This window comes from Daphnia pulicaria, chromosome 1 (genome assembly GCF_021234035.1).
Source record: "Daphnia pulicaria isolate SC F1-1A chromosome 1, SC_F0-13Bv2, whole genome shotgun sequence".
Lineage (NCBI taxonomy): Eukaryota > Metazoa > Arthropoda > Branchiopoda > Diplostraca > Daphniidae > Daphnia > Daphnia pulicaria.
Genome location: NC_060913.1, coordinates 15,812,357 through 15,823,001, shown reverse-complemented (window position 1 = coordinate 15,823,001; position 10,645 = coordinate 15,812,357). Strand labels below are relative to the sequence as shown.

At 38.9% G+C, this 10,645-nt stretch overlaps 1 long non-coding RNA gene across 1 annotated transcript; it reads right to left on the bottom strand.

The window, feature by feature from the left end:
• Positions 1-7,861: 7,861 nt before the first annotated feature.
• On the bottom strand, positions 7,862-8,166 carry LOC124338784. Its single transcript, XR_006917997.1, has 3 exons — positions 8,084-8,166; positions 7,940-8,026; positions 7,862-7,882 (listed from the first exon to the last, which is right to left on the bottom strand). It is a non-coding gene; the product is annotated as an uncharacterized LOC124338784 (long non-coding RNA).
• Between the last annotated feature and the right edge of the window lie 2,479 nt (positions 8,167-10,645).

Below are 10,645 nucleotides of genomic sequence, written 5' to 3'. Positions count from 1 at the left end.
AAAGATAATCGTTTCTTTGCAGAAGTTTTAACAATTGGCGATGTTGGCTGTTCGAGAAAGTCATCATCGGTGGTTGAATGTGACGCCTTTCGAACTACTTTCGCTTTACGTACAGTTGGTGTCTTTTTAACAAAAAGTAATGGAAAAGTTATAAGCACTTGTTTTCACTTTTAAATTGTTTATCTATTTTAACCTGTAGCACTTGCATCCCTTTTGAAGTAGACGGCTTTGGAGAAGGAAGTCGTAATGGAGGGGAAGAGTGATCGACACTCTAATATATAACTATAACAAAATTTAAAATGGGATTATTTAAATGGATTGAATTGAACGTCACGTCACTTGTGACGTGAAGTTTTTTCATGTATGGAAAAATAAAAAAATTCTAAAAACCTTTTTCTGCTCAGTAATACCACATGTCACGGTGTTTGTATCAGCAGTAAAGTACTCGCTGATTGTGGAAACAGAAGAGTTCTGTGTATGTAGGGAAAAGTAAATTAGAACAAAAAAAATGACATCAAACATTTCATGTAAAACCTCATTTTCAATAATAGCAAATGCTTTTTTCTTAAAGTCGATAGTTCCTTTCCAATTATTTTTAGTCTGAAAAAATCCGTCTAGTGCTTCATTTTGCAGGTCCTTGTCATTCAAAGTTCTCAAACTGCTTTCCTATAATTGCGAAATAGAAGTTACTTGTTTTGCCTTCAATGCACGGTTATTTTTTTGGCCAATTCCTTTACCTTTTTTTGTACCTCAAGTGTCAAGAGGCTGTTTGCCTCTTGACACTTTTGCAGCTTTTTCTGCAGCACATCAACCTCACTGTTTGCCTACAAGAACAAAAATTAGTTTTGGGTTGATTTCAATAGTATCGTGTAACATACCAAAGTTAAAATTTTTTCAAGTGATTCCACCTCAAGCAGTTTAGAAATCAAATTTTCATTAGTAACATAGTGGTTATACTTTTCATCATTCAATGCCTTATCCTTTAACTCCATTTTTTCTCTAAATCCTCACATTTTTTTTAGGAACTTGTTTTCTTGAATCAATTCATTAATAATGTCATGTTTAGGTTTTGATTCTTGAACTTCTTCTAGGATAACTTTACTTTCAATCAACTCTTCTTGATGAAAACCCCAACTGCAAGCATTTGCAGTTGGGGTACTGGTGCGTGCTGCTTGTAATGTTTCACTTTTTGCCGAATGTTTCCATATAGTTAACTTTGACATTATGACACACAAAGATTTGAAAAAAAAAATGATAAGTTGTTTACGTCTTACAAATAGGTGAATCAAAATGGAATATGCTCGTCGATGACTTCGTTTGATTTTCCAGTAAAATTCATTGCCTATGCAGACGACAATTGTAACATCTCACAAAGAGCCAGAAATTGCAACCCTTAATTTACAGATTGTGTGTTACACGGTGGTTAGTTGGCTCCGATCAAAGAAACTATATCTGGATGCCCTCAAAACTGTATTTTTATTATTCTCTCGCTAACGTATCGCATTACCCAACCTAAACATCTGTATTAACAACATCATGATTTCTCCTTCTCTGTCTGTCCTCTTTCTTGGCATCATTGTTGATGCGAATCTAAATGGAAAGAACATCTAAACGCTAAATGCGTTTCGGCCAAAAGGGTTCTTCTCATGGTTAACTCCTGTCTGCGCTAATCCTTTGGCTTTGATTGTATGCGCCTCAGGTCTCTTTACCTCTCAAATGTTGAGCCGATCCTCACCTATGGGTGCTCAGTGTGGCTTTCTATTAGTTTAGTCAGGCAAATCGAATGCAATGTTACAAATTGGAAGTTTTGCAGTATTCATGAAACATACTTAGAAATATAGAGAAAATGAGTATATGCTACGATAAAAAAGCTCCCGGTGAAAGTGGTGGGGAAAAAGGTAATTTAATTAAATACGTTTTTTGGGGAGAAAAATAACATAAGTATGACAAAAAGCTAAAAAGCAGACGACATAGCATGTTGTGAAAGAGAACGAAAATGTAGTTTTTTTTTAATTTTGTTCTTTATTAATTCAGATTTACTTGATGTGATATTTATAATTTTGTTTTACGATTTGTAAAAAAGTTTGTGTCACTTGTAATCGTGTTGATAAGTTATCAATGTTGAGTGTTTTGAGTGAAAAGGGAGCAATTTCATTAAACTCTTAAACTTAAAAAAAAATATTGACAAGGAAGACAGCATTCCTATTACATCAGAAGGTCAATACGTTCACAAAAATTGCAGAAAAAACTATTCTAGCAGACGTAAAATTCTTCGGGCAATTCAAAATAGTGATTCCCTTCAACAACGTCACAGCTTCTCAGTCAACCACGAAGAACAAGTAGTTTCAGATTTTCCATCACGTTTAGATTTCAACAAAAACTGCTTTCTTTGTGGAAATTCTGCTGATATTTCAGCCTCACACAAAGCTAAAAATCCTGTGGTAAATGTTAAATCTAATGTCTAATGTTCATAAAGCAATATTAAACCAGTGTGGAAAGAGGGCTGATGAATGGTCAGCTGCTGTAAGTTGTCGTATTGAAACTAGTTTTGATTTAGAAAATGTAACTCCAATTTATCATACTAATTGTTTCACTAACTTCCATTCATCTAGGCCAATTCCTGTAAAAAGGAAAGTAGAAGATGATGATAGTGAACGTTACAAAGCCTTCCTTGTTGCATCAACTCACATTACAAGTCACGAAGAAGATTATACGTTTCCTTCAAACAACTCAATGAAATAATGGCTAAGGAAGGTTTTCAACCGTATTTCTAAAAATGGATGAAATTTCGGCTATTGCATAATTTTAAAGAACAAGAAGTCATAATAACCAGAGTGTCACACATGAATGACCATATTGTAATACTACATGAAAAATCAAGCAGAATTATTCACAATTTCTACTCAATAACTTTGAAAGAAAGTGAAATTGATAAGAAAATGGAGATCATTAAAGAAGCAGCAAGATTGATCAAGAGCGAAATCATGTCCATATCTCCCAACAAAAAAGAATTTGTATAATGATTTAGAATCAACTATTGACATTTTGAATTTCATTCCTCAGTCCCTCCGAACTTTTAGGAAAATCTTTTTACCGGGAAAGACATTGAAAAAAAACTGGCGAAATTGGTCAAGCAATTGTTCAAGCAGTTCGCCCAAAATCAATCGCTGCGTCATTTCAACTTGGATTAGCAATAAATCATCATTATTCATTTGGTTCACGACAAACTTATAGATTTACTTCATCCACTGGGTTTATGCTCTTCTTATGGTGATGTAGTTGACTTTGAACGCAATTCTGCAGTTGAAATTAACACTGATTTAGAGGGATATTCTCCTCATCTTTCCGTCCAACATATCGCAGATAACGCACATCATAATATAGCAACCATTCATGGGAAACGAACATTCCGCGGAATGGGAATTATGGCCGCAATGTGCCCAGCTCCATTGGTGAGAAAGAAAGCTATTCTTTTTAACAGTAAAATTAAAAATGAAGACATATTAAATTCTGGAAAATCCAAATCATTTCCTATCGTGGAGACAACAAGGTATGAATGATCAGTTTGAGAAAATGTTTGGTTCATTGAATCTTACAAACTATATTCAAATTTTTAATTATATTAATTAATGTAGTAACTTTCAAGAATTTACTATAAAACCCTACTTTCTTTAAAAAGGAATGATAACGGAACGCGACTCGTTTTGTTGTGGAACTGCTCTTGGTTTTCTGGTTCAAGTAATAGACCTAGATGGAAAGAAGAAATGAAATGAGCAGTAAAAGTAAGAGGAAAATGTGCAATTGTTTTACTTCCCATTTATCAACCTAGCGGCTAGTGATCCAACGTGAATTACTTCAACTCTCTATTTCATTGTTAATCAAGGGAGAAAGTATGGTTTTACACCAGTTCTAACGTTTGATCAACCACTGTACCTTAAAGCTTTTGCTATCCAAAAGTGTAACAGCGATTCATCTCATATAGTTCTAAAACATGGTGGTTTTCATACTCAGATGAGTTATATACATGCAATCTGCCCACTGATGGATGGATCCGGTTTAAAGGAAGTGTATGAACAGATTTACGCTGCGGAAACAGTAACCCTGTTATGTTTATCGATCAATGACACTGTTAATTTCTCAAGAACACGGCTTCCCCTGGGTTCTCTCCTAGAAAACGTTGCTATACGTTTCTCTATCGCTTCTCTATCGCTTCTCTCCTACACAACATTGATATACGTTTCCCTATTTTGTTTTCTCTCTCTTGTGTTTTTCTATCTACGAGTGCGGACGTCTAAAACGACTCTTCCTCTTTATAACCTAGGTAAATATAAGATGGGCAAAGATCCCAAAATGCAAAGATATTCCTCGTTCGAGAAGGCCAAGTAGTTAAACCCTTTTCTAAACAAAATAGGTTATGGGCCCAGAGTAACCCGACCCGCTCAAGAAAGAAAAGATGGACAACTCACGAGATGGCTTTCGAGCAAAAACAGTTCAATTCAACGGAAAGAATTTTGAAAGCTGGAAATTTAGCGTTAATATCGCTCTCGGAAGCCATAACTTGGTGCCGATATTTGATGGATTTCGGACGCGGCTATTCGAGGCGATAACCAATAGTGTTGTTACCAACCAAACTGCGATTGACCAATGGGCGAAAGACGACAACTTGGCTCAGAGCTATCTATTTAACACCTGTAACGAAGAGCAGCAGAACTCACTACTCACCTGCGACACGGCCCATTCTATCTTAAATTCTCACACCAGCAGATATCAGCAGAACAATGTAGAAAGCAGAAAATCCTTACAACAAGACTTTCTAAACTACCGCTTCAAACCGGAGCACACTGGGAGGTCCCACATAGAGGCAATCAAACTACTAGTTCATCAATTCAAAGACGCTGGAGGTCTCGCTGACGACGATGGGACATCAATAAAATCATCACCTCTCTACCAACAAGCTACAACAACTTTCTCACAGCCTGGGAGAGCTCCCCTATTTTGGAAAGAACGCTGGCCAACCTCGTCACCAGACTTGATCGAGAAGAGCGTAAGAAGTCATACAGCAATGGCAATGCCGATGACCAGGCCTATTTTGGTATTCAGACAGGCCCACTTTTGACCGGAGCCAGACGATCAAACCAGCCCGACCCATTTCAACGAGCAGCAAACAGGCAGTCTCCCTACCCAAATAGGGGTAGTACAAGGGGCAGAGGCAATGGTCGTCATGTAAGGTTTGCTGCATCCAATGGCAGATCGCGCACTTCCACGCGCTGCAGCCACTGCAAAATCGTCGGTCACGACGAGAAGGACTGCCGTAACAAGAACAGTGACTCGCTGTACATCTTGCAAAATCATCGGACACTCCGAGAACGAATGCTACAGCAAATTCAAGGCTCAGGAAAAGGGTTACCCTGCCGATCAGTCATCGAACGCTGACAGTGGCTACATCGCAGGGCCAATTTCATCCAATTTCAGGTCAAAAACGGATTTCTTCCTCGACTCGGGAGCAACGCAGCACATCACATCACAACAATGGATCCTGAAAAATTTCAGTCTTTCAGCCGGGTTCAAGATGGATCGGCGGAATTGGGCAAGTGAAAGTCGACGTCTTAGGAGAAAGTGAAATGGACGTAATAGCATCAGTCAACGGAATCATTAAGAGCCACACGTCCTGTATGCTCCCAGCATCGACATCAACTTGATATCCGTCGGCGCCATCACCAACAAAGGGGCAGAAGTTCACTTTGTCGGCTCACAGGCCCTTATCGTTCGCAAAGACGTCATCGAAATGGCCGCCAAACGCGTCGGAAAGTCACTGTATCTCTTAAATATCTCTATCGAGGCAGCAGACGTAGCCTCAGTCGCTCGATCTGCAGAGAACTCTCTTCAAGAATGGCATCAACGCCTGACCCACATCGGTTACCGGACCTTCATCAAGATGGCAGAAAGTGGAGCAGTCGACGGCCTCCACTTAGAACAAGTAACCAAACCTCCACTCGAACGCTGTCATGAATGCGCGATCGGTAAGACGAAACGTCTCGTTTTTCCCACCAGCTCCGCTACCAGATCTGATAGAATTGGTGCCCTTATCCACAGTGACTTCTGTGGTCCAATGCAGGTCCAAAGCATTGGCTGGGCATCATACTACGTTTTATATCACGACGATTCAAGCGGATTCCGTGTCGTGCGTTTCATCAAACACAAATCTGAGGTAGCCGAATGCTTTAAGGACTTCGTTCAACTCCTGCACGGTCAGACTGGTCGACTGGTCGCCGTGCTTCTCTCAGAAAACGGTGGATAATATGAGAACAACGAGCTCCAGATCTGGCTGAGAAAACGGGGAATTCGCCCCGAGACCTACGTTCGTCACACCCATAAGCAGAACGGCGTTTCGGAGAGGTACAACCGTACTATCATGGAAGGCGCGAGAACTTCACTGCATTCAAATAAATGCCTCCCACTGACCCTGTGGGCAGAAGCCGTGAGCTACGTAGTGTCCATCCTCAACCGTGTGCTCTCCAGCACCTGTCTCATCAAGACGCCATACGAGGCGTGCTACGGCAAGAAACCAGATCTTTTAAATACTCGTTCTTTTGGCTCCGAGTTTTACACGCTAGTACAAACCGAGAAGAGACGTAAGCTTGATCCCAAGGGCCTAATATGTTATTTTGTCGGCAACTCGGACACCAAAAAGGGAGATTGGTTTTTGGGACCCATCCACTGGCAAGGAGAATACCAGTCGCGATATCACACAGAGCCGACATCACTTCGAACGTGGCCTACCTAAAGAGGATTCTACAGGGCGACCTTCACGTTTTCCCAACTAGTACACCACCCGCATCGTCGATCCCGGAGAGTTCTTTCTTACACAACGTACCGACAGAATTCGACATTGATGAAACTACCGTCGAACCACCGTCAGCCTTGATACCACCAGTCGTCAACAGCCAACGGCGGTCCGCCAAAGTCAAAGCTCTAAATGAAAGTGGCCTCCGTGTCACCACAGCTGCCTCGGCCGAAGTCCATCTCGAGCCGGCCCAGTACCATGACGCTGTGGTCAGCGACAACGCACCTGAGTAGAAAGCGGCAATGGAAAGGGAGTTCCAATCTCTCATGAAAAACCGGACATGGACGAAAGTGGTGTTGCCTCCGCGTCACTCTAGCATCATATAATAATCTACCCCCATAAAGTAAAAAAGTGATTTCACGACACCTCGAACAAAATGCCCAAAGGGTTAATTTCAAATTAATGAATGAAATTTCTCGATTTAATCAACGTTTGAAAAAAAAATGTTTGGTTTTCTTTAGATTATGAGAAAATGTCTGAGACATTGTTTTGACTTTTGCCATCTTTTCTGACTTTCGACCATCTTGCTTATGACAATCTCGCTAATCGCTTAATAATTATTTGCGTTCAAAGGATCTATCGCAGTCAACAATAACGTTTTTTAATTCTTGATTAATGATAACAAGAATCATCTCAGTTAATGTTTATTATTTCATTTGGTTTTTTTTAAAGACGCATACGTTTTGAAAATGGTAGCGTATTACCAGCCGACCATTTTCGAACAAACAAATAAATTGAATTCAAGTATCTGCAATGATTCGTTTTTTTCAAGAGCGTATTTAGTAGAGCATTGTCACAAACTCATATCGTTGGGTCATGTGACTGAAGAAATTCTCCATCAGCTGATATTAATCAGTTATCGAGTTGACTATCGTTGTTACCTACATTGTATCGAACATTTAATTAACGTTTGATTTAAAGAAATTTATTTAAAATAAGAATCAAATTTCCCTTGATGAGTTCGTTTTTTGTGACGTCTAAGACTTGTCACATTTTTGAAAGTTTTTTCACAAACATCACAGGCTGCATTATTAGAGACTAAAGTTAAATATAAATAGTATAATATCCAAAAGTAATATACCGAATCAAATTTACCTTCATGTACGTAAGTTTTGTGACGTCTCAGACTTGTCACATTTTTGAAAGTTTTTTCACATACATCACAGGCAGCATTAATAGAGACTAAAGTTAAATATAAATAGTATGATATCCAAAAGTAATATACAGAATCAAATTTACCTTCATGAACGTTACTTTTGTGATGTCTCAGACATGCAACATTTTTGAAAGTTTTTTCACATACATCACAGGCAGCAATGTTAGAGACTAAAGTTAAATATATATTGTATGATATCCAAAAGTAATATACCGAATCAAATTTACCTTCATGTCTACGTAAGTTTTGTGCTGTCTCATACTTGTCACATTTCTGAATTTTTTTCCACAATCACAACAAATAAATTCTGCCATGACTATTAACAAAATATTGTTATTGTTGCATTTACAAAAATCGTACGTAAGAATCGTACTTGAATGACGTCGAAAGTGTGAATATGGCGAGCTATTTCTAATACCTAAAAGAAATACAAATTATTTTTTTTTTAATCGATGCAGCTGTAAGAAGTAAACAGAAAATATGGGTTACGTTTGCGTTTTTTGAAAAATGTGATATCAATCGGTTGCATTACTGTCGGATTTCTTATCCGGCGTTTTACTCGTTTAACGATGAAATGCGGCTAAACGTTAGTGACCGGAATGGGTTTGCCCAAGGTCGTCACCTGGTTCAAGTGTTGTTGTTGCTGCTGCTGAGATTGTGATTGTTGTTGCTGCTGCTGTTGAGGAGGTAGTTGTTGCTGTTGTTGCATAATGTGAGGTGAGTAGTTGATGTCAGTCTGTTGGACGTGGTCAGGTACTAGACCTGTCGGCATCATTTGCGGCTGTTGATTCATGTCGGCCGGGCGATTGTTCTGCATCGGATAATTCATCATGTTCTGCAGTTGCTGCTGCTGGTCTTGTTGGTGTTGAATCTGTTGTTGCCTCTGCTGGTGTAGGTGTAGTTGTTGTTGCTGGTCGACCATCAGGGAATTCAAGAGAGGCGAAGGTTGCATTAGTATCGGAGTTGTTTTCCGGCGTGTGCTTCTCAGTAAAGTCGTTCACTACTTCACTTAATGAGGAAATAAACCCCTGCTGGTTTAGTCAGCTAGCTATGTTGCCAACTTCTTATGGAGTAGATATTTATATCAATTCAAATAAATTTACTTTATGTAAATTTATCTTATGAAAAATAAAAAATCACAACAACTTTAGACAAACGTTGACTAGACCTAAAAATGGTGACTGAAAACGAAACTAAGTATGAAGGTGAATCCAAGATGGCGCTAAGGACTTAGACTCACTACCACCTCCAAAAAAATAGGCTTTCAAAATTTTTTTTTACAGTTTTTTGCTGTTCTCACTTCTAGTTCTCACAGTTTACTATCGTTGAGTGATATATTTAGGTGAAATGGCCAGTGTAAATGCTGTTTTGGGTAAATTTAGTTTAGTTTCAGTTCGATATTTCAATTTGTATAGATTAATTACTAGTTCTCGAATTATTCCAATATATATTTTTAACAGAAAAATATTACCTTTAATTATATATAGATGAATTAGGAGATGAAATAGAAGAACTTGAAAGGCAACTTGGGATAGTTGAAACATCAGCCTTGCCAGGATACTATGATGACCATCCCATAAATACTGTGCCTTACACAAAAGAAATCGAAGATTGGCACAAATTTGAAAATCGTCGCTAGTGCAAATTTTGTCGAATTATTTTGCCAGGGCAAAAGGCCAGCAAGGACTTGGGTATGTGACGTCATCTTTTTCTTATTGAAAATGTGTTTCGTTTTTCTGAAAAATGGGGGGGAGGGATGTCTAACATTCACTCTCTGGTCGGTGACTCCAATGGTTTGAAGATCTGTGCTGATGACCACATGTCCAGTCCCCGCTTTCGTGTGTTTTTATTTTTTTTAAGCAGCGCCATTTTGTTTTGTTACTATTCTAGCTAGTGCTAGATCGACGCTCGTTGTAGGAGTTCAGGTAGGATTGAGAATTGAGGAATGAGCGGTCTTACAGACTCAAGAACTGCCTTACAGTTACCTAACTCAGAATTGCCTTACTACCTAGCTTAGCTGCACTACGGAAGCCTCTGTAATCCCTCAACACACATTCTGCCTCCTAAAAAATTAGTCTAGAGTTCGCACCGCATGTTGAATCGGAGTTTAATTTCTTTTCCATGAAACCCGAAATGTCACAACAATTGAAACGCGAACTCGTAAGTTGACATTTAGATCAACTATCAAACAGAGGATTTCTCGCATTTTTTCTTTTTTTTAGCCACCTTAATGACCGGTTTGCGTATATCCCATGGCTTGTCCTCTCTGTATTACTGTATCCCCCACTACCATTTTTCTCTCGACTACCTTATTTTACTCTGTATGTTCGACGACGCGAAGGGTATCGTTGTCTGTGTTTGATATATTTATCCTTTATTGATTAATGGTTGTAAAAATTAGAATCGGTTTTAATATTTTTTAGATGAAGAAGGAAGACCACATCGTGTCTCCCTGATCATGAGAAATTCCTTCCAATAAAACCGATTCCACCAGAGTATAAATGGCCAACCCTTGAAAGAACTTATATGTTTGTTCTAGCGCGACTTAGTGGTAAAGGCAACATTACAGAGAGCGCATTAAAGGAAACCGAAGAAATGTGTGCTCATAAACTCAGGTTAGTTACTGCGTCTATTACATCTCTGAG